At 34.0% G+C, this 22,977-nt stretch overlaps 1 pseudogene; it reads left to right on the top strand.

Moving 5' to 3' along the window:
- The first annotated feature begins 15,722 nt into the window (after positions 1-15,722).
- On the top strand, positions 15,723-16,851 carry LOC110210678 (L-lactate dehydrogenase A chain pseudogene; annotated as a pseudogene).
- Positions 16,852-22,977: the final 6,126 nt, after the last annotated feature.

Genomic DNA, 22,977 nt, shown 5'->3' with positions numbered 1-22,977 from the left:
TAAGTTCTTTGCCTCAACCACTGATAATGTAACCTAGAGCTAACTGATACAGTTCAAAGAAAGTGCTAAAAAGAAACAAAACTCACTTTTGTAAGATTAGAAAATCACATAAAGAACTTTATAGGTTTTAATTTACATATTTTTGTTCTTACATACAATAAAAGATAAAAATCCATAATATGTACTTAGGATAAGTAGCAGATAAAAAATTTTTTTTATACAAATAGCGTCTTAGTATGCTACTGTAAACACTGTCCCAAAGTTCATTGGTATGGCAATCTCTCCATATTGGTGGAAATGAAGGTCCTGCCTTGTGTAAGGGGCAGGGTGGAGATGGTGAGAACCAGAGCTTCATTTCTCAACTAGTTCTCCATTGGTGACTCTCCAAATAGTAATTTTCTTCAAGTGTCAAGTCAGCTTCCAGCTTTGAGAATGAAGATGGGAGAGACTAACCACACTTCAGATTGCAGAAGGAAAAGACTGGGAAGATAAGAGAGCAGCATGCAATCTCCATCATGTCCTCATACCCTGCTTGTCATTCTAGACAATTAAGGGAGTTTCACCTTGTGTGAGATCTAGGACCCTTTCTCTTGGTGCAGCTCAGTTATCTTGCTCCCAAAGGGAGAGCTCCTTCATTCTCTATTGTCTGGTATACCTCTGTATTCTTCTATGTATATCTACTCTGATTTCTATTTTGCTGTGATTTGGATAAATTCATTTCTTTGTATTCCCTATGTGTATTCATTATGGAATTGGCATGAGATGGGGGGAGGGGGTCAAGTTTTAGACGTAGAGTTTGTGGTCCCCTGGCCTCCCAAAATAACAAAGTGATAAAAAATTAGCTCGAACCCAATCACATGCCTTAGATTAATAATATTTAAGGGTCCAGATAGATGCATTTATAGCCAGTATGTCCTCTCTCTGAGGAGAGTGGTGGCCTTAGACCTCAACCTACTGCCTCTTTTCCCTGATAGGAATGAAAGCCTCACTTGGAGAAAGGTCAGAGTAGAGTGGGGGATGGGGAGAAAATGCCAGAAACATCTATTCTGCCTCCCTTCAAACCTCATACACTGAGAGGCCTTGCCACAAGTGGACTTCTCTACACATATGGAGCTCATCACTTTTATTGCTATACCACTGTAACAGAATTTAAGAAATCTGATGTTTGAAGGACAAATGACTAAAAAAGTAAATTATGAGTCACCAAGTTTGTAACTTCCTTGAATCAATACACCAAACTTAGTTTTACCTCCTAGATTTCACCTAACCTGATTATCCCAACCCAGCCCTACCAAACAAACAAAAATGCTCTAGATGAGTGATCCTCTAAGTTTCTCCTTTTTGTGCATATTTTTAGGCAGCTTCTGTCATCTGACCCTTAACATATCCTTAGCTGTGAATGCCTTCTCAAGTTAAGGCCCCAGCACAACCTAATAGACAAATCTGATTTCTGCTTTCACTACCAATGCAGGCGTCTCTCAGTCAAGCATCTACTCCATGCCAGCTACTGTGTTGAGTACACAGTATGTATATGAAGAGAGAGAATTTAATTACTTAATGGGATGAGATTTGAGTAGGGTTATGTCAATTTGTTTCTCACCACTGATTTCTGTAGTTTTTTCTCCATTCTAGAATGCACTTAGGATAAATTTTCAACCAAAATTGTGTAGAGTAGAAGGTTACGTAATTTTTCTAATTATTATGTACACAATTTTTTAAATGTTAGCTCTAAAGGATTTTTGAAACATCCATAATTAGAATAATTCAAAAGGAGTTTCAGAAAGAGAAATCCCCGTAGTGCCACTGCATTTAATTTTATCTCAGCTACATATAAAAATTCTACTCTAAATGACACAGGTTTAGCATATCAAAATCATTCGATCAAATCAAAGAAAAGCTAGTTTGAAGCCTTCCAAAGATCAGGCCTTTCCAGACAAGGATGACATTCTCATCCTATCGAGTTGGTACAAAACATTCCCCTCTAAACTCACTGAAGTAGTACTCGTCCTGCTGGGGTCCATGAACCAGAGGGATTGATATTGATTCACATACACAAAGAGCTACTACGTCAAGAAAAGGGACTCTGGAACTCAAGCATTTGCTTCTGTGATTGCTTATAGGGTCTGGACAACTCTGAATGAGGCAGTTCACAATAACTAGTGAGCGAGCCTACTTTCTAATAGCCATAATCTTTATAAATAGCATCAAATTAAAAATAATGCAAATTTTCTCTTTAAAATTTTTGTTTCATAAAATATTTCCCAACTACATGTAATTTTTTAACAAGCTATTTTAAAACTTTTGAATTCCAAATTTTCTCCCTCCCTCTGCTCCCCCTTCTTTGAAAAGGCAATTTGATGTGAGGTCATGCAAAACATATTTCCAGATAAGCCTTATGGCAGAAGAAAACAATAAAACTAGAGTCTTAAAATGTATGCTTCATTCTGCATTCATCAGTTCTTTATCTAAAAATGGATAGTATTTTTCATCATGGGTGCTTGGAACTCCCTTGGATCATTCTTTTGGTCACAGTAGCTAAATCATTCACAATTGATTATCCTTAAAATATTGCTGTTAGGGTGTATAAAATTTTAGTAGTTCTGCTCACTTCACTTTGCATGCATTCATAAGTCTTCCCCGGTTTTCTCAAACCATCTTGTTCATCGTTTCTAACAGCACAATAGTGACATCTTTCACAATAATGTACCACAACTTGTTTAGTGGTTCCACAACTGATGGGGAACCCCTTGATTTCCAATTCTATGCCTCCACAAAAAAGCTGCTAAAATATTTTTGTACAATTAGGTCTTTTTTCCCCTTTTATTCAACCTTTCCAGGATATAGATCTAGTAGTGCTATTGCAGATTTAAATGGCATGCACAGTTTTATAGCACTTTTTGCTTAGTTTTCAATTTTTCTTCAGAACACTTGGACTAGTTCACAACTCCAACAACAGTGCATTTTTCCCATTTTTTTTTCACTTTGGTAGTTGTCATTTTAATTCTCTGTCATGTTAGCCAATCTGATAGGTGAGGTAGTATCTCAGACTCCCTTCAATTTGCACTTTTCCAATCAGCAGTGATTTAAAGCATTTTTTCCTGTGATTATTGATAGCTTTGATTCCTTCATCTGAAAACTTCCTATTCATATCATTTCAACATTTATCAACTGAGAAATGGCTTTTATTTTTGATAAATTAGGCTATTTGAGAAAAGTGGTCATTATCAGAGAAACATGGCAAATTCTCACCCCTCAGTTTCCTGCTTTATTTCTAATTTTGGCTGCATTAGTTTTGTTTGAGCAAAAAAAAAACCTTTTTGATTTTATATAATCAAAATTCTCTATTTTACTTTCCATATTTCCTTCTATCTCTTTCTTGGTCACAGTTGCTATGTTTATCAATAGATCTGACAGGTGCATTTTTTTCCATGCTCACCTAATTTATTTATGATATCACCTAAATTATTTATCCATTTTGACCTTATCTTGGTATGGTGTGAAATGTTGGTATATGCCTAGTTTCTAGAAAACTACTTTTCACTTTCCCCCAGCAATTTTTGTCAAATGAGTTTTCATCCCAAAAGCTTGGATCTTTGAGTTTATCCAAAACTGGATTAGTATAGTCTTTTACTATTTTGTGTGGAATACTTATCTATTCCACCAATCTACCAATCTATGTCTTAGCCAGTACCACTCTGCTTTGATGATTGCTATTTTGTAAAGCAGCTTAAGATCTGTAACTGCTAGGCTGCCTTTCCTAACATTGCTTTTTGATTCCTTTATTATCTTAATTTTTTTTTCTTCCAGATGAATTCTAACTCTAGCAAACATTTCTTTTGTAGTTTGGTTGGGTACTGAATAAGTAAATGAATTTAGGTAGAATTGCCTTTTTATTATATTGGCTTGACCTATCTATAAGAAATTAATATTTCTCCAATTGTTTATATCTGTCTTTATTTTTTGTGAAAAATTGTTTTGTAATGGTGGTCATATAGTTTCTGGATTTGGCTTGGAAGATAGACTTCCAAATATTGTCTGCAGTTGTTTTGAATAGAATTTCTCTTTTTATCTCTTCTTGCTAGGTTTTGTTAGTATACAGAAATGCTGATGATTTGTATGGATTTATTTTGTAGTCTGAAATTATGCTGAAGTTGTTAATTGTTTCAACTTGTTAATTAGTCAATTCTCTAAGTATATTAGTTTTGTTTTCCAATTGTCTTTTTTATTCCTTCATTTTTAATTATATTATTGCTATAGTTAGCATTTTTTAGCATGCTGCTGAGTAATAGTGATGAGAATGGACTTCCTTGCTTCACTCCTGGTCTTATTGGGTAGGTTTCAGGTTTATGTTCATACAGATAATGCTTGCTTTTGATTTTAGATAGATATTGCTTAGCATTTTAAGAAAGATTCTATTAATTACTATGCTTTCTACTTTTTAAAAAAAGGAATGGGTATTGTATTTTGTCAAAGGCATTTTCTGTATCTATTGATATAATAAAACTTTTGTTATTTTTACTGATATCGTCAACTATGTTGATAGTTTTCCTAATAATGAACCATCCCTGCCTTCCTGGTATATGCTCCCAATTATTCATAGTTATGAACTTTTGATATGTTGCCATAATCTCCTTGTTTTTCTTAGCAAACTCATTGATGGCTTGTTCAAATTCTTTATCTAACATAGAGCTAAGTATTCTATTTCTTCTATTAATCTGGGCAATTTTTGTTTCTATTACTATTCATCCATTTCACTTAGACTGTCAGTTTTACTGGCATATACTTGGATGACATAATTCTAAATTGCTTTAATTTCATATTTATTGGTCTATTTACTCTTCATTTTTGATACTGGTAATTTGGTTTTCTTCTTTTTAAAAATCAAATTAACCAATAGTTTATTTATTTTATTGGACTTTTAAAAAAGAAAGCTCCTAGTTTATTAGTTCTATTTTTTTTGCTTTCAATTTTTTTTTTAATTTTCAGGATTATCAATTTGATGTTTAATTTTGGATTTAATTTGTTCTTTTTCTAGTTTTTTTTTACTTATATATCTAAGTTATTGATTTGCTCTTTCTCTATTTTATTGATGTATACACCTAGAGATATAAATTTTTCCTTATATACTGCCTTGGCTGTGTCCCACAAATTGTAGAATGTTGTCTTGTTGTTGTCATCATTCTCTTTAATAAATAGATTGCTTCTATAATTTGTTCTTTGTCCCATTCCTTCTTTATACTTGGATTATTTAGTTTCCACTTAGTTTTTATTCCTTCCTTCCATAGCCCTTTATTAAATGTAATTTTTATTGTAGCATGGTCTAAAAGGGGTACATTTAATATTTCTGCTTTTCTGTGTTTGGATGTATGGGTGTTTTGCCTAACAGTCTATTTTGTGGCAATACAATGAACAGGTGGGGAAAAGGTATGTTTCTTTCTATTCCCAATCATTTTTCACCAGAGGTCTATCATATTTAATTTTTCTAAGATTCTATTCATGCTTTTGACTTTTTTCTTGTTTTCCTGTAAGATTTATCTAGCTCTGAGAGGGCAGAGTCATGGTTTTCAAAAGTATATTTTTACTAGCTATTTCTTCCTATAATTCATTTAACTTTCCTTTAAGAATTTGTCAGTGTGAGGTCCTTGAGAGGCCAGAGGTGCCTGGAACAAGAGGAATTGGTTTTTTAGGACTAAGCGGGAGGAAACGGGCTCAGAATTTCCTGACCCTTAGGGCTGGTTACATCATCAAGCATTTTGCCAAAATGAGCCATAAAATATTCTTGAAGCATGTACCAGAGCTGAGAAGGCCAGTAGAGATCATCTCCTCCACCAACATCCCCTCATTGTACTATGTGATCCCCTCCCGATACACCCACCTTATTTATATTTAATTGTTGACCACAAATTACTTCTGATACAATATAAATAGTAATATGTAGGCTTTTGCTCTGGCATTTGGTGCATATATATTTAGTATTGATACTACTTCATTTTCTTCCCCTCCCTCCCTAAGATGGCTCACAATCTGATATAGGCTATACATATACATTCCTATTAAACATATTTTCACATTTGTGATGTTGTAAGGAAGAATTAGAACCAATAGGAGGAAACATCAGAAAGCGGAAACAAAACAGAAGAAAAAAATAGTAAAGGGTATGTTTAAATCTGCATTCAAAGTCCATAATTCTTTCATTGGATGTGGATAGCATTTTCCTTCATGAGACCTTTGGAGATGTCTTAGATCCTTGCTTTGTTGAGAATGGCTAAGTCTATCAAAGTTAGTCATTGCACAATGTGTCTGTTACTGTGTACAACGTTCACCTTGTTCTGCTCACTTCACTGCATCAGTCCACACAAATTTTTCCAGGTTTTTCTGAAGTCTGCCTGCTCATTATTTCTTATAGCACAGTAGTATTCTACTATGTTCATATACCACAACTTGTTCAGTCATTCCCCAATTAATGGGCATCTCCTCAATTTCCAATTCTTTGCCACCACAGAAAGAGCTGCTATAAATATTTTTGTACGTGTGGGTCCTTTTCCCATTTTTATGATCTTCTTGTTTCCAACTCACATTTTCTTTCTTTGAGACTTTGCTTATAGTTTTTTTTTTTGGACATTGTTTTCTTCTGAGTTTGTGTTTTTATGTCCTCTTTTACCATAGTAGATTTTCATGGTCAGCGTCTTTGTTGTTTTCTCATTTTTTACACACTCTTTCCTGATTTGGAACTTTATGTTAATTTTGGGCCCTGTTCCTGGGGTGGGGGGAGGGGGGAGGGGGGAGGATTCTGTTTCAGGCTTTGGGCTTATTTTCTCAGGCATTTTTCAGAGGTAGTTCTGGGAATTTTGAAAAAATTTTGGTGCTTCTTGGATTGTATGATCTGGGGAGAGGTGTGGTCACTGCTTTCTTGGTCTGCACTCTGGTTCTTACCTAGGAAGGGCCCTTGATCCCTTCAGATTGCAACTGACACTGCTCTTTAGGGCCCCTCTTCCCTTGGGACTGGAAAAGGTACTGTTTCTCAGTACTGCTCAGTAGGTCAGAGGTAATACCGCTTCTCAGAGTTTCTACTCCGGCTTGACTGCCCTTCAATCTTTATCCAGAAGTGGCTATAGGTAGTGAGGTTGCCATATAGTAACCCCTCAGAGCTCCCACTTCCTTTTGCTTAAAAGAACACTTCTCTGTCCTTGATGTATGACCCAGAAGTGGGTATAGGCAATGGAGTTACTGAACAGCCTCTGGTACCAGGTCCAGTACTAGCACAGTGATAGCTGTAATTTCTTTCTGACCTGTTGCCAGGTCTCTGTTTTCAGAGTTCCTGAAGCTGCTGCTGCTTCTCTCACCACCACCTATTCCCACCACTGGTATTTTATCCACACGAGCCTCACTCCTGTGTCAGAGATTTCTCTTTTTGATTCCTTATGCTGTCTTGGGCTAGGAGAATGTCTCGCTGTGACCATTTGTTGCCTCTGTCACTCCAGAATCGATTTGAGGTATTATTTTAAAGTTTTTTTTGAGGGGAATATTGGTAGATTTTGGTTGAACACTTTTCTATTTTACCATCTTGGCTCTACCCCTAGAGTCTCATAAATATTTCTTAAAATGAAGTATCAAAATACATACATATATGTGTATTGTGCTAATGAAAATGGATGAAATGTTTTATTCTACTTTTTAGGAGTTTTGAACAGCAATACATCTGAACTCACGTTCATTAAAGAAAAAAAAAACAACACTGAAAATTAACAGATATTTATGCAGCACCCACCTACTTTGTACCATCAGTTTACATCTCATGCTATGCTAACCACCATGAACTATCAGTTAAATAAGCTAGGAAGTAAGCTTTATAAGCTTACATTTAAAGGTAAAACAATCATAAAGCTGATAGATATGTTGAAGCAAGCAGATACTCTTTATATTTCTTATACTTAACTATGTTCTATTATGCTCTGAATATAGGATTCCAAAGAACATCGCCTATACCCTTTTGAAAGGGAAAATAGGGAAACAGGTAGAATAACAGAAAAAAAAATGCAAAATACAGGCTACACTCAAGCTGTCAACAAGCCAGATGTGGAGGGAAATATGACCTGTGTTCAGACCAATAAAGTAATTTAATTTTTTTAAATTGGGCTAAATGCAACATAAGTAACCATTGTATACTAAAAAAAATAGAAAATCAAATTCTACAGTGAAATAAATGAATTGACCCTTGATGCAGTTTGGCATTTTGATACAATAATGTTAAGAGGAGCTGCAGAAATTAGCTAATCTATCCCTCACTTCCAAGAAGAGTTAAGAAATGGAATTCAATTCACCAATAATTTAGTAACATCTACACTGAATGAGGCAATGCATTATTTGCATGAAGGTATAATGGATTTACCTGGTGTAAGGATTGAAACCAGAGCACATGAACTCAGTTCATTTCACTAACTGATAATTCTTGAACATATATTCTGTTCTTTCTGTTAGTGTATGTCAGAATGACATTGATATTTTAAGTTTAAAACTTACTATATTACCTATCTCACTTGCCAGAATCTATAAAACTAATATACTAAATTTTTTTTGGGGGGAACATTAAAGTTCAAAGGCACAAGTTCAAAATGGAAATGCATCAAAATTCTATCCATAAAATTCACTGCCAAATGGGACACAAATGGAATCCCGTTTTTTCAATCCCCAACCTCTTCATGATCTTAGGGAAACAATGGATAGTTGCACAAAATAATGAATAGTAAAATAAGCAGAGCCAAGAGAATGTTGTATATAGTAACAGCAATATTCTTTTAAGAGCATCTTTGCAAAAAGTCCAGCATACCTAAGGAACTAATAATGAAAAGAAATGCAAGGTAAGGCGGCCTAGATTAAATTGTATTATAAAGCAGCAATCATCAAAACTATGTATCCAGAGAGAAAGAATTGATAAATAGAATTATACATGAAGTGATTTTACACATATATACATATTTGTATCTAATAGTAGTCATCTATAGGGTGAAGGTGAAGGAAGAAACAAGAAAAAAGAAAATTTCATAACTTTATTATATATTTAAAACGAGTAGCAAATTGTACACAATGGATTTGCAGTTTCATGCACAATCATCTTTTAAAAACATATTTACTATGTGGTGGAAATGCTTGTTTTATTCAATAAATTAAAAAATAAATATTTAAAATAAGGAAGACAAAAAAGCACTAAGTTAAGAGTTAATCACGAAAATCACAGAGAAATTGGTAAACCTTTTCTGTCCAGGAATTCATAAACCTATGAATACTTGGAACAGGAACACGACAGAATGAAAGCTAGCTAGATTTTGACCCTGTCCCCTTAGAGTCCTTGCTAAGTCACTTCAAAAAGATATGGAGATGGGCAGTGCATTCACCCATGGGTGCCTTCTAAGAGACCTGAATGTTGTGCTATTGACAGAAACAAAATAGGAATCCGAGTCGAAATAGTACCACAAAGGACTATGTGGCCACACCACAAAGATTTTTTTAAAGGTGGAAATACACTTTTCCAAAAGGCAAAAAGGAAAAGGATCAAAACCTAGAATTACTTGCTTTTCAGTTGCTGTATCTTTGCTAATATTTTATTTAAATTTTTGCATCAACATTCATTAGGGAAATAAGTCTATAATTTTCTTTTTCTGTTTTGGCTCTTCCTGGTTTAGGTATCAACACCATATTTCTGTCATAAAAGGAATTTGGTAGGACTCTTTCTTCACATATTTTTTTTCCAAATTGTTTATATGGTATTGGAATTAAATGTTATTTAAATGTTTGGTAGAATTCACTTGTAAATCCATCTGGCCCTGGAGATTTTTTCTTAGGGAGTTCATTGATAGCTTTTTCAATTTTTTTTTTCTGAAATAGGGCTAAATATTTTATTTCTTCTGTCAATCTGCAATTTATGTTTTTCTAGATGTTCATCCATTTCTTTATTGGTATACGGTTGGGCAAAATAGCTCCTAATCATTTCAATTTGATTACCATTGTCTGTGCAGAAGTTTAAAAAGTTATAAGCAATAAACATAATACACAAAATTGAACTTATTTTGTAATTATTTACATATTTAAATTTCAATTCATTATTCACAATAACTTCAGTTACTACCTTTATACAACCACCAAGTTTCTTTGTCCATTCATAACCATTCAACTTTTTCCTGTTGGATTTACAGTTAGTGTATATCCTATTCTTCTGGTTCTCCATCACCACAACTTTACACCATTTCAAATATGTATTTGTATGCATGCTATGTGTTTCCCACACTTATCATTGTATAATTGCATTATACAAATCCATGGCATGATTTAACCATTCTTCTATTGCTAAATATTTAGTTTGCTTTCAGGTTTTTTTTTTTTATTATTATCCTGAATCATACTGTTGCAAACTTTTTTTTTTTTAAATAAAGGTCATTCTTTTTTTTTTGGTCACTCTCAAGGTATGGTCCCAAAAATGGAATCATGGGTCAAAAAGTATGATTATTTTCATAAATTTCAGTTTTATTTTTGTTGCCTTTTATATATCCACCAGTATGGCACTGTTTTTTCAATGATTTTTGCCAACTTGATAAATTTGATAAAATACTTCAAAAATGTTTTAATTCTCGTCTCTTTTTTCAAAACTACACATGAAGACTTTTTTAACGTTCATTTTTTTTCTGTTCCAAAATATCTATTTCCAGACCCTCTCCCACCCACTGAATAGGGTTGACACCCATCATATGTGTGAAGTCATGAAAAATATATTTCTATATTAGCCATCATGTTAAAAAAAAGGCAATAAAAATAAAGTGAAAAATACACTTCAATTTGCATTCAGAATTCATCAGTTCTCTCTCTGGAGGCACACAGCATTTTTCATCATAAAGTGCTTTGGAACTATTATGAATCTGTATTCATTAGAGTGGCCTTTCACAGCTGATTATTATTAAGATATTGCTGTTAATATGTACAATGTTCTGTTTCTGTTCACTTTTCATCAGTTCACATAAGTTTTCTCATGTTTTTTTCTGAAACTATCCAATTTGTCTTTTCTTACAGCTCAATACTATACCACCACAATCATACGCCCAACTTGTTTAGCCATTTCCCTATTGATGGGTATCTCCATAATTTTCAATTTTTGGCATCACAAAAAGTACTATAAAAATGCCCTTTTGCTTTTATCTCTTTGGGACATAGATCTAATAATGGTACAGCTGGTTCAAAGAATATTCAGTTTTACAGCCTTTTGAGGGATAGTTCACAATTCTTCTCCATAATGAATGTACCAGTGTACAATTCCACAAACAGTACATTAACATACCTATTTTTCCACATATCCTCTAGCATGCCATTTTCATTTTTTTGGTTTGTTTGGTTTTTTTTTTAGGCAATCAGGGTTAAGTGGTTTGCCTAAGGTCACACAGCTAGTAAGTGTCAAGTGTCTGACACCAGATTTGAACTCACCTCCTCCTGACTCTAGGGCCAGTGCTCTATCCACTGAGCCACCTAGCTGTCCCCTTCCTTTTCTTTTAGTCAATCTGAGAGGTATGAGGTACTATCTCAAAGTTGTTATAATTTGCATCTTTCTAATAGTTGGTGACTTATGCCTTTTTTATATAACCAATGAGAGTTTAGATATATTCTGAAAACTGCATATTCATATTCTTGACCATCTATGAGTTGGGAAATGGCTCTTTTTTCATAAATTTATCTTAATTCCTTATATATTTAAGAAATGAGGCCTTTATCAGAGAAACTTCTTGTAAAAATACCCCCTTCCCCCAATTTCTGGCTTTTGTTCTAATTGTGGCTTCATTTGTTTGATTGTGAAATTTTTTTTTTCAATTTTATATAATGAAAATTAGCTGTTTCATCTGCCATTGTACTCTATCTCTCGTTTGGCCATAAACTCTTTTCTTATCTATAGGTCTTATAGGTTGCTTTTTCCATGTGCCTTGATTTGCTTAAGATATCACCCTTCATGTCTAAATCACATACCTATTTTAAGCTTATCTCGGTATACAGTGTGAGATGTTGTTCTGTGCCTAGCTTCTGTCAGACGAGTTTCTAATTTTCCCAGCAGTTTTTGTGAAATTGTGAGTCCTTGCCTTCAAAGTTTGGCTTTGTGGGGTTATTAAACACTAGATGACTATAGTCATTTACTTCTGCATATTGTGTACTTAATCTAGTCTACCAATCAACCCCTCTATTTCTTAGTCAGTACCAAAGCACCTTTGATAATTATCACTTTATAGCATAGTTTGAGATTTAGCATTGCTAACTGCCTTCCTTCACTTTGTTTCATTGATTCCCTTCATATTCTTGACCTTTTATTCTTCCAGATTAATTTCATTATTTCTTTTCTGGTTCTATAAAAATTATTTGGTAATTTGATTGGTATGGTACAGAATAAATAATTCAGATATTATCACTCGTATTACATTGGCTTGATCTAACCACGAGCAATTAGTATTTTGGCAATTGTTTAAACCTGTCTTTTTTCATGAGAAAAGCAACCAGTAATTGTGTTCCTATAGCTCCTGTATATTCAGGTGGTCTCCCAAGTATTTTATACTGTCTGCAGTTATCTTAACTGAAATTTCATTTTATCTCTTCCTGCTGGATTTTGTTGGTACTATGTAGGAAGGATGATAATTTATGCAGATGCATTTTATGTTCTACAACATTGCTAACATTGATTATTTCAACTTGTTTTAGTTGATTCCCTGTGGTTCTTTTAATATAGCATCATAATGTCAGAAAAGAGTAAAAATTTTGTTTTCTTACTGCCTATTCTTATTTCTTCAATTTCTTTTTCTTTTCTTATTGCTATGGTAAGCATTTCTCATACAATATTGCACAATATTGGTATTGATTGGCATAATTGCTTCACCCCTAAGTTTATTTGGAGGCTTTCTAGCTTATATCCATTCTAGATAATTCTTGCTCTTGGTTTTAGATAGATACATTATAAGAAAGACTCCATTTATTCTTCTGATTTCTACAGTTTTTAATGTATTTTGTCTAAAGCCTTTTCTACATCTATATAGTCATTTGATTTTTTCATACTTATATGATCAGTTATGCTTATAGTTTTAAAAATATTGAACTATCCCTGAATTCTTTGCATAAATCCCATGTATTCATAGTGCAATAACTTTGATATATTATTGCTCCTTGTTAGTATTTTATTGAAAATTTCTTTATCATGACTAATATGGTTTTTTTTTTGCATAACTGCACATGCATAAGCTATATCAAGTTGCTTGAGTGGGGAAGGGGGAGAATTTCAACTTCAAAATAAAAAAAAAGTTAAAACTTTTTATATGTCATTGGGGAAAATTAAATATTAAATAAATATAAAATATAATTTATATTAATATTCATTAGGAAAATTGGTCTGTAGCTTTCTTTATGTTTCCTTCCCCTGGTTTAAGTGTCAGTACTACGTTAGAGTAATAGAAGGAATTTGACAGAGGTTCTTTATTTTTCAAACAGGTTACAAAGTATTGGAATTATTCTTTAAATAACTGGTAGAATTGGCTTATAAATCCATCTGGTCCTGAGTTCTCACCTCCCAAGGACCTCATTGATGGCATGTTCAATTTCTCTTTCAAAAGATACAGCTAATAGCCTTATTTCTCCTTATGTTAATCTATGAATTTAATGTTTTTGTAAACACTCATTCTTTTCATTTAGATTGTCTGTTTTATTGGCATATAATTGGGGAAAACATTTCCTAATACTTGCATAAATTTTATCTTTTCTTGTACTTTGCAACACCCTTTTCAATTTCCATATTGATATTTTGGTTTTCTTCTTTGCAATCAAGTTAAACAATGGTTTATCTATTTTATTATTTCTTTCATAAAACCAACTCCCAATTTTATTTATTAGTTCAATAGTTTGCTTTCAGTTTTATTAACTTCTCCTCTTGATTTTTAGGATTTCAATTTTGGTGTTGAACTGAGGATTTTTAATTTGTTCTTACTAATGTTTACTTTTATGGGACTCTCTCAAGTGTACTGTTTACATGACAAATTTCCTATTCATTTCTAGTCTATTCAACGAGAATGCTTGGAAGTTTTCTATTTTATTAAATGCTCATTTCTTTTTCATACACAGGATTATATTCCATTTTTCAAGGCACATTATTTTTGGTTGTAATCCTAGTTCCTTTGCCTTCTAGAATATCATATTCCAAGTTCTCTGCTCCTTTATGCTGGTAGCTTCTAAATATGATGTGATCCTAACTGTTGAAAGTTTTCTTTCAGTTTTGTGTTTTTTCTCAGATCAAGAAGCTCTGAAATTTGGCTATAATATTCCTGGGAGTTTTCATTCTGGAATCTCTTACAAGGTAATCAGTGGATTATTTCTTTCAGTTTTTATTTTGCCCTCTGGTTCTAAGATATCTGGACAGTTTTCCTTTGTAATTTCTTGAAATACAAATGTCTAAACAATTTTTTTATCATGGCCCTCAAGTAGTCTAATGATTCTCAAAGCATCACTCCTTAATCTATTTTACAGGTTCACTTATTTTTTTTCCAAATACATTTTTTCACATTTTGTTCTATTTTTTCCATTCTTTTGATTTTTTTGTTCCATGTAACCAATTCTGATTATTTAAAGAATTATTTAGATGAGATTTTAACACTTTTTTTCATCTGGTCAAATCTACTCTTTAAGGAATTCTCCTCAATGAAGTTTTGTTTCACTTTGATCATTTGCCCAATTCTATTTTAAAGAGTTATTTTCTTTAGTATATTTGTGTCCCTTCCCCTGTTTTTTTAAAACCAAACTTAATTCTTTTTTCATAATTTTCTTGCATTACTTTCCACTTTTTTTAAGCTATTTTTCCTCTATCATTTTACTTGAATTTTAAAATCAATTTTTGCTCTTTGGGGAAAAAAAAAAACCTTTCTTCAGCTCTTCTAGGAATTCTTGTTGGGCTTGTGTCTCATCTACATATGCTTCTTTGTGATTTCGCTTGTAGATGTTTTTACCTAGTTGTCTTCTGAGTTTTTGTCTTGTCCCTGATAGCATAGTAGTTTTTATGTTTGGGTTTTTATTGCTGTTTGTTCGATTTTCCAGCCTATTTCATAACTTTGGACTTTGTTATATCTAAGCTGTGCTCACCTGGGGGGGGGAGGGAGAAGTGACTGTCTCAAGTTTTAGGTTTTTTATCCTGTTAATTTTTCAGGTATTTCTGAGAGTCTTTGACTCTTATATTTCCAAGGTGTGATTTGGGGAGAGGTGTAGCCCCTGCTCTCCTGGTCTGTGCTCTGGTTCTCACTTAAGTAGGGTCCATGCTGTCTTGGGACCACAACTCCTCACCTCCATGGAACTGTGACCTGTACCTAATTGCCTATACTTTTGCTTTCTTTTGACCAGCTACAAGCATTCCTATCCACCCTGTAAACCAGACCCAGAACTAAGAATTGGCAGCATGCATGGTCCTGTGCTCAGTGTTAGCCCAGGGGTTGCCTGTAATCTCTTTCAGTTTCTTTACTGTCACTGGGTAGTGAGTACTCATGTTGTGCAGTCTCCATGTTCTTATTGGCCCCAGTCTCAATTTCTCTAACAATTTTGAATCCTTTCTCAAATTATTATCAATTTCTACTCTTTTGAAAATTACCTGTTCAGTAGCGTGAATCTGGGGGCAGCAGTCTCACATCTAACTCAGAACTTTCACACAGTGACCAGCAACCTTAATCTCCCCCAAAATGGCAATTACTGTCAAGGATCAGCTGATTGTGAATGTCCTAAATGAAGATCAGATTCCCCATAAAAAAATCACTGTTGTTGGGATTGGTGCAGTTGGCATGGCATGTTCCACCAGTATCTTAATGAAGGATTTGGCTGATGAACTTGCCCTAGTTCATGTAATAGGAGACAAACCAAAGGGAGAGATGATGGATCTCCAACATGGCAGCCCTTTCCTCAAAATACCCAAGATTGTTTCTGGCAAAGACTAGTGTGACTGCAAACTCAAAGCTAGTTGTTATGGCTGGGCACATGTCAACAGGAACAATAAAGTTATCTTAATTTGTTCCAGCACAATGTGATTGTCTTTAAATTCATCATTCCCAATATTGTTAAATGCAGCCCTAATTGCAAGCTGCTTATTGTTTCCAATCCAGTGGATATGTTGACATATGGGCCTGGAAGCTAAGTGGCTTTCCTAAGAACCATATTATTGGAAGTAGAGTAACCTGGATTCTGCCCATTTCCCTTACCTAATGGGTGAGAGACTTGGTTTTCATTCTTCAGCTTCTCATGTATGGGTCCTTGGTGAACACAGAGACTCCAGTGTTCCTATGTGGAGTGATGTGAATGTTGCTGATGTCTCTCTGAAGAATCTTTATCCTGCTTTGGGAACTGATGCTGATTCAGAGAATTGGAAAGATGTTCATGAACAGGTGGTTGAAAGTGCTTATGAGATGATCAAGCTGAAGAAGAGCTATACTTCCTGGGCCATTGGCTTGTCCATACCAGATCTTGGAGAAAGCATGATGAATAATCTTAGGAGAGTATATCCAATTTCCACCATGATTAAGAGACCATATGGCATTAATGAGGATGTCTTCCTTAGTGTCCCAGGTGTCTTGGGGCAGAATGGCATTTCAGATGTGGTGAAGGTAAACCTGAATCCAGAGGAGTAGAGCTGTTTAAAGAAGAGTGCAGATTCTCTTTGGGGAATCCAGAAGGATCTGCAATTTTAAAGCCTTTTAATATGCTGCCATTTTACTATTGCGAACATGATAGTGGTTAAGGGGTTATGAATGATACGCTTTTCAAATAGGTCAAAACCTTCCTCTGATTAGTGATTGAACACCAGAAATCGAAAAACCTGTGAACACACTCTAGTCTCTTCCTAAAGTTAGAAATGAGGAATAGTACAGTGTGACTACTTTTTGTTAAACTCTGTTTGTATATGATACTGGATATGACTTCTAGAGTCTCATTAGTCAATGTCAAGTACAGCTAGCACCTTACAGGTATATAACTACCTGCCTTGTATGTAGGTGCTACAGTTTCCCATAGGTCCAGAAGACAACATTCCTGGATACAAAACATCATACAGTAGTAATACTTTACTGATGCATTGATTACCTTTGTGTTCTCCTCTATAATATGGCCCCATGTATCGTCTTTCCAGATGACCCAATTTTGTGTGTGTGTCTCTCAATAGTTGTAAATTTGCGTATTATATAAAAATTATATAAATTATATAAAATAAAAATTATATAAAATATCTACATATGTACAATGATGCAACCAATCTTCAAAGGTCATACTAACCCTAAATACTGAATAAACAATAAATAACTGATAAAAAAGAAAATTATCTCCTCACATTCCTTGTTCATTTATCCATTATGACATTAGAAATATTTCTAGCAAAATTATAATAGTTCATTATGAATTTAGAGGGCAAAATTTTAATTGTCATATTTTAATACAATGGCATATGATAAGGAGATTGAAAGGTGACCTTGGATTCTAGAAAACTTCAAATCTTACCTCTGACACATACAATTCTCCATACCTCAGGAAGCCAAGACTAAGTTGGAGAGCAGATGCTATATTTTTTCTCAACAGAACTTCCCTACTCCAATGAGTACATGTCTGAACCACACAAATATTTTCTTCAACATCTTTTTTCTTTTCCTTTTCTTTTTTTTTTGGACAGAAACAGCATTTAAAAATAATAAAAAAAAACATTTTTATTTTGCCCCTAATTTGCTTAAGGAGCAGCTAGGTGGTACAATGGATACAGTACTAGGTTTGGAGTCAGGAAAAATCATCTTTGTAAATTCACATCTGGCCTTAAACAGTTACCGGCTATGCTGCCTGAGGCAAGTCACTTCACCTTGTTTGCCTCAGTTTCCTCATCTCTAAAATTATCTTGAGAAGGAAATGGCAAAAAAAAAAAAAAACCACCAGTATCTTTGCCAACAAAAATGCAAATGGGTTCACGAAGAGTTGGACACAACTGATAATGACTGAACACAGCAACAATTTGCTTAATGTTAAATAGGGGCTCCCTTGCTGAACATTTGGCTCTTCTCATAAATGAGGATGATTGTTCTAAGAAGGTTAACAACTGCCATGATGCCCATGAGTTTTCTTATGTGCTGAGGGGACAGATCTGAATCGACACATAGTAATTAAGTATGATAGGAAACTTCATAAAATGTGACAATGCCATGTAGAAAATATACATAAAATAGCTGACCTACTCCATTTTGTTTAATTTCAGATAGTCTAATTTTGAACAAGGATAGCTGTATAAATAACAATTTCCAACTATAATTTTATTTCCCATTTCTAATTTTGAGCATAATGATGTATAGTTGACATGTAAATTAGATAACAAAAATAGGGACTTTAAAATTTAGGTCAAAGTTAAAAGAAATCAGGCTGTATGTAAATCTAAATTTTAAGAAAAATGAAAATAATGACCTACTTATTATTATTGCAATACTGTGGGCAATCATTCTTATTTCCATTTAATTTATAATTGATTTAGCATTATTAATGGTAGGTAGAAATTATAAAGACTTCTAAATATTTTGTAGACTACAACAATTTTTTGTCTTTAAGATTTAACAGACCTAAATGATGCATTTAGCCTAGAATGTCAAAATTTTATTCGTTATCAATTTTAATTTTTTCTTGGTGGAGGGGCACAATGTTATAACCTAAATGTCAAAAGCATTCACACAATGAAATATAGATATTTTATGCCTCTTTTTGAAGTATTTTTCACTAGTAATATTGGAAATGTTTCTAAGAACCATGAACTAAAATTAGAAAATAAATGATTTGTTTCAATTTATTAAAAAAGCTCAAACAAATATGCAAAAACCTACTAAGGCATGCAAGGAACTCTTTAAAATACAGAGAAAATGGAATAAGGATTAAACTTGGGCTATTCTGCAGAGGATAAGGATTTAATATGTGAATAGTTAGAAGTACTTCTATTCAAGCAAAACATTAAAATAATTCTGTCAGACTTTCAGCTTAGAGCTTATTTATCATCAAATAAGGGCTTATCTTGGTAGTGGTGATGGGGTAACGCCAAGGTAGTTTTTTAAGATTTTGGAAATGAAGAGTTAATGATCCCTAAAAGATAATCATAGCTATTCATATTTGAGCAAATGAATGTTTTCTTCCAACCTCTTTTCTGGGAAAGATTTAGAATTGTTGTGTTTTTTTTCCCCTAAAAGACTATTTTGTTTCATATGACGCATAAATTCTTAGAGTGGCCTAGCTCAAAAACCAGATGTGACTTTCATGGCTATTATCTGCTATGATGTTTACCATCACTTTATGGGTTTGGGTTTGTAAGGACAACACTCGGGAAGCTGTTTATTTTCTATAAGGCATTTTGTCTAAAATTGGGTTAAGCTGTACTACCTTCACTGTACTTTGTTGGGACCACAAAGTCATAAACAAATCAAAACCTTCTAAGCATGAAACAATGAACTGTAAGTATCAATTAATGTTACCCAATACATCTTCCATGCTTCCCTGGCCATTCACATAATGAGAGATAGAGGTCACATTGACAGCTGACTCAGATTTGTCTCCCTCAAGTCAACATAGTAAGCACTTAAGAAATGCTTGTTTACTGTCTGACTGCTCTCCTCCCTCCTTCTCCCTTCTTCTTGCAGACCATTTAGTATTTACTTTGCACGGAAAACATACAATTGTTCACCTTCTTAACGGAGATTGATAAGTGATATAATTGGATTTCTGAAAAGAACTTGGTTTTATCATCTCAATTAAACCAGACCATAACTTTTACAAACACATTTAAATAGCTTTTGAGAAGTGTGGCTATATGTTCTATTGGAAAGGTCACTAGTTCTGAGTATAAAGTTTGACTACTTACTACCTCTCCAGTCTTGGGCAATCTATTTAATACCTTGACTTAATTTGTTGTCTTATCTGAAGAATGGGCTCAACTAGATGGCCTCTAGATTTCCTTCTAACTCTATATGATAAAGGTGTTAAATACCTTTTTTCTTTTTCCAATCACAAAGTGATTTCATTACATAGATATCAGTCAGCGAATAAATATTTCTTAAGTTCCTTCTACAGGTCAGGCAAAATGCTGAGGATACCAAAAACCAAAACAAACCAAAAAATATTTTTAAAAAAAATTCAAGCACACATTTGTAAATTTACCATATGCAGAAAAAAATACAGAAAAAGACACGAATTCTATAAAGCAGGTATCCTAGACTCGGAGAAAAAGGATAATAGCATAACGTTCTGATTTTAGTTGGACAGGCTCCTCATATTTTCAAAACATGTATTCAGTCCCATTTGTGCATTGTGACTGTGATCTATTAATTTAGAGAAAGTACAATGTCAAATGCTTTGGCCACTCAGGCCATGAAATCCACTCTTGACCATGACCATAAACCATTTGGCTACCTCTGACTAATCTGTGCCACTGATCTCAAAGATGAAGAACTAATAATATGAGAAGAGATCATTATAAATAAATAACTTCTAGTGGTGGAAGAATATAAACCCATATATACAACCTCTAAATGTGTGCATTTCTGACACTAGACTAATATGCTCTCATGCCTATTTTTGTGTTTCAATATTTTTATCTTTTTGTTTGTTTTTTTTTTTTTTGTTTTTTGGCTAGGCAATGGGGTTAAGTGACTTGCCCAGGGTCACACAGCTAGCAAGTGTTATGTGTCTGAGGCCAGATTTGAACTTCAAGTCCTCCTGAATCCAGGGCCAGTGCTCTATCCACTGCACCACCTAGCTGCCCCCAATATTTTTATCTTTCAATGTTTCTTACGTACCTCACCTTTCACAGCCAATCAATTCTAAGGTTCTGTTCATCTCTGAAACATTTCTCACTTGTGTGAAAATTGTGTCCTCTGCTCTAGTTCCTAGTGACACCTCTTTAGGACCACCCTCCTGGGCTACCATAGGAATCTCTCAACAGTTCTTCATGTTTCCATACACTTGCCCACCCTGACCCAGCCTTCTAACTGATGCAAACAAAATCTATGTTATGCTTAGGCGTGGTCATATCACTCCTGTGCCCCACAAATAACCAGTGGTTCTGTATCATCAACGGAAAAAAAAAGTTACAAATCATTTACCCAGAACTCAATCAATGTCAACCAAATCCCTCCACAACCTACAAGTAGTCTAAGTCATCAAATAACCTCTATGTTCCAGCCTTCCTCTCCATTCCTTGAACTCATGTCTTTAGACATTTGTTCAGTTTACTCCATGTGGCTCTTTTTATGTGTTCAATTCCTGATCATCTTTTAAATCCAACTCTTACACTACTCATTCCATTAAGCCTCACTTTTTTTTTCCTCTGCCAGACTCCTGCTTGATAACAACCTTCAAAAAGCTATATAACTATCAGATCCACTAATATAATATTTAGCACTTATGGCTATTTTATTATTGTCACATTATCCTATGTGACTACAAACACATCCTCTTCATTCGATTAACAATAAATAAATTATAAAACTGGATAGCAACCTGTACTATTAGCATAATCCCAGAAGCCATTTTTATCTACAAGTTTTAGAAAATGAACTTGTAAGCTGATTTTCTAGATTTTTATTGGAAGTGTCTATTGTGTCAAAGCAAAATATAACAATGAATGCTTTAAAATATTACTTCTAGAAAGAGGAACACAGGTATAGCTCATTTTTATTATACCTTGCATTATTGCACTTCACAGATAATGTGTTTTTACATATTGAAGGTTTGTGGCATCTTTTGAAGCAAGTCTTTTGGCACCATTTTTCTCACAGTGTGTGTCCATGTCATGTCTCTCTGTCATATTTTGGAAATTCTTGCAATATTTCAACCTTTTTTCATTATTAATCTGTTACTATGATATGTGACCTTTTATGTTACTGTTATAATTGTTTTGGGGCACCATGGACTGTGCCTATATAAGACTGCAAACTTAATTGCTAAATGTATATATGTAAGGATAATTCCACTAGCACTCTCCATCTCCTTAGGCCTCTCTCTTCCCCGAAACACAACAATATTAAAATTAGGCCAATTTATAACTCTACAATGGCCTCTGAGTGTTCAAGTGAAAGGAAGAGTCAATCAGTGGGTAAATTTCATTGTTGTCTTATTTTAAGAACTTTGCTCAAATAATGGTTAGCATTTTTAGCAAGAAAGTAGTTTTAATTAAGACATGTACATTTTTATACTTATTAATATTGAACACTTAATAGATTATAGTATAGTGCAAATCTAACTTTTATATGTACTGAGAATCCCCCCCAAAACATTGTAACTTGATTTATTGAGAGAGGGTCTAGAGCTAAACCCACAGTATCTTTGAGGTATGCCTGTACAAATTTTGTTTGAAGGGCTTTCTAACCTTTAATGAGGCAATAATATGTCATTTTTAATGCTATTCTAGGGATACCTTGCACAACACTTTAAAAAGTGACAGTTGTTCAATGAAAGAGGCTAACTATATCACTCAGAGCTAACTATGGCCACCAGATCAACAGCTATTTTCCTTCAGAACGAAGCATATCATGGCCTACTTTCAATCCTGTACAACACCAATATCTTTATTCCCAACACTCTCCTTTCACTTAGTAAATGTGCTCTCCTTTGGAATTCTTAGTAAGGCACGATATCTGCTAACATCCAGTCTGTGGTTTACCAAAGACAAGCACACACCTAATTTTAGAGTATCCTGGGGGATTTCTCGATGGAGAATTAACAGCTGCCATCCAGACTGGGACTTATCAAAAAAAGCACCTTAAGAAGAAAGCCATATGTCTAGAATATGAGCAAACCTCTTGTGGCTATAAGAAAGTAGAGCAGGGAAACAAACCTTTGTTTGATTTCCTTATCATTCCATCTTCCAAAATATAATAAAAAAACATAACAAATATTATCTCCATTTTATAGATGAGGAAACTAAGATTGATAAGG

This window comes from Phascolarctos cinereus, unplaced genomic scaffold (assembly GCF_003287225.1).
Source record: "Phascolarctos cinereus isolate Bilbo 61053 unplaced genomic scaffold, phaCin_HiC Scaffold_9;HRSCAF=440, whole genome shotgun sequence".
NCBI lineage: Eukaryota > Metazoa > Chordata > Mammalia > Diprotodontia > Phascolarctidae > Phascolarctos > Phascolarctos cinereus.
This window is presented reverse-complemented; position numbering and strand designations above follow the sequence as displayed.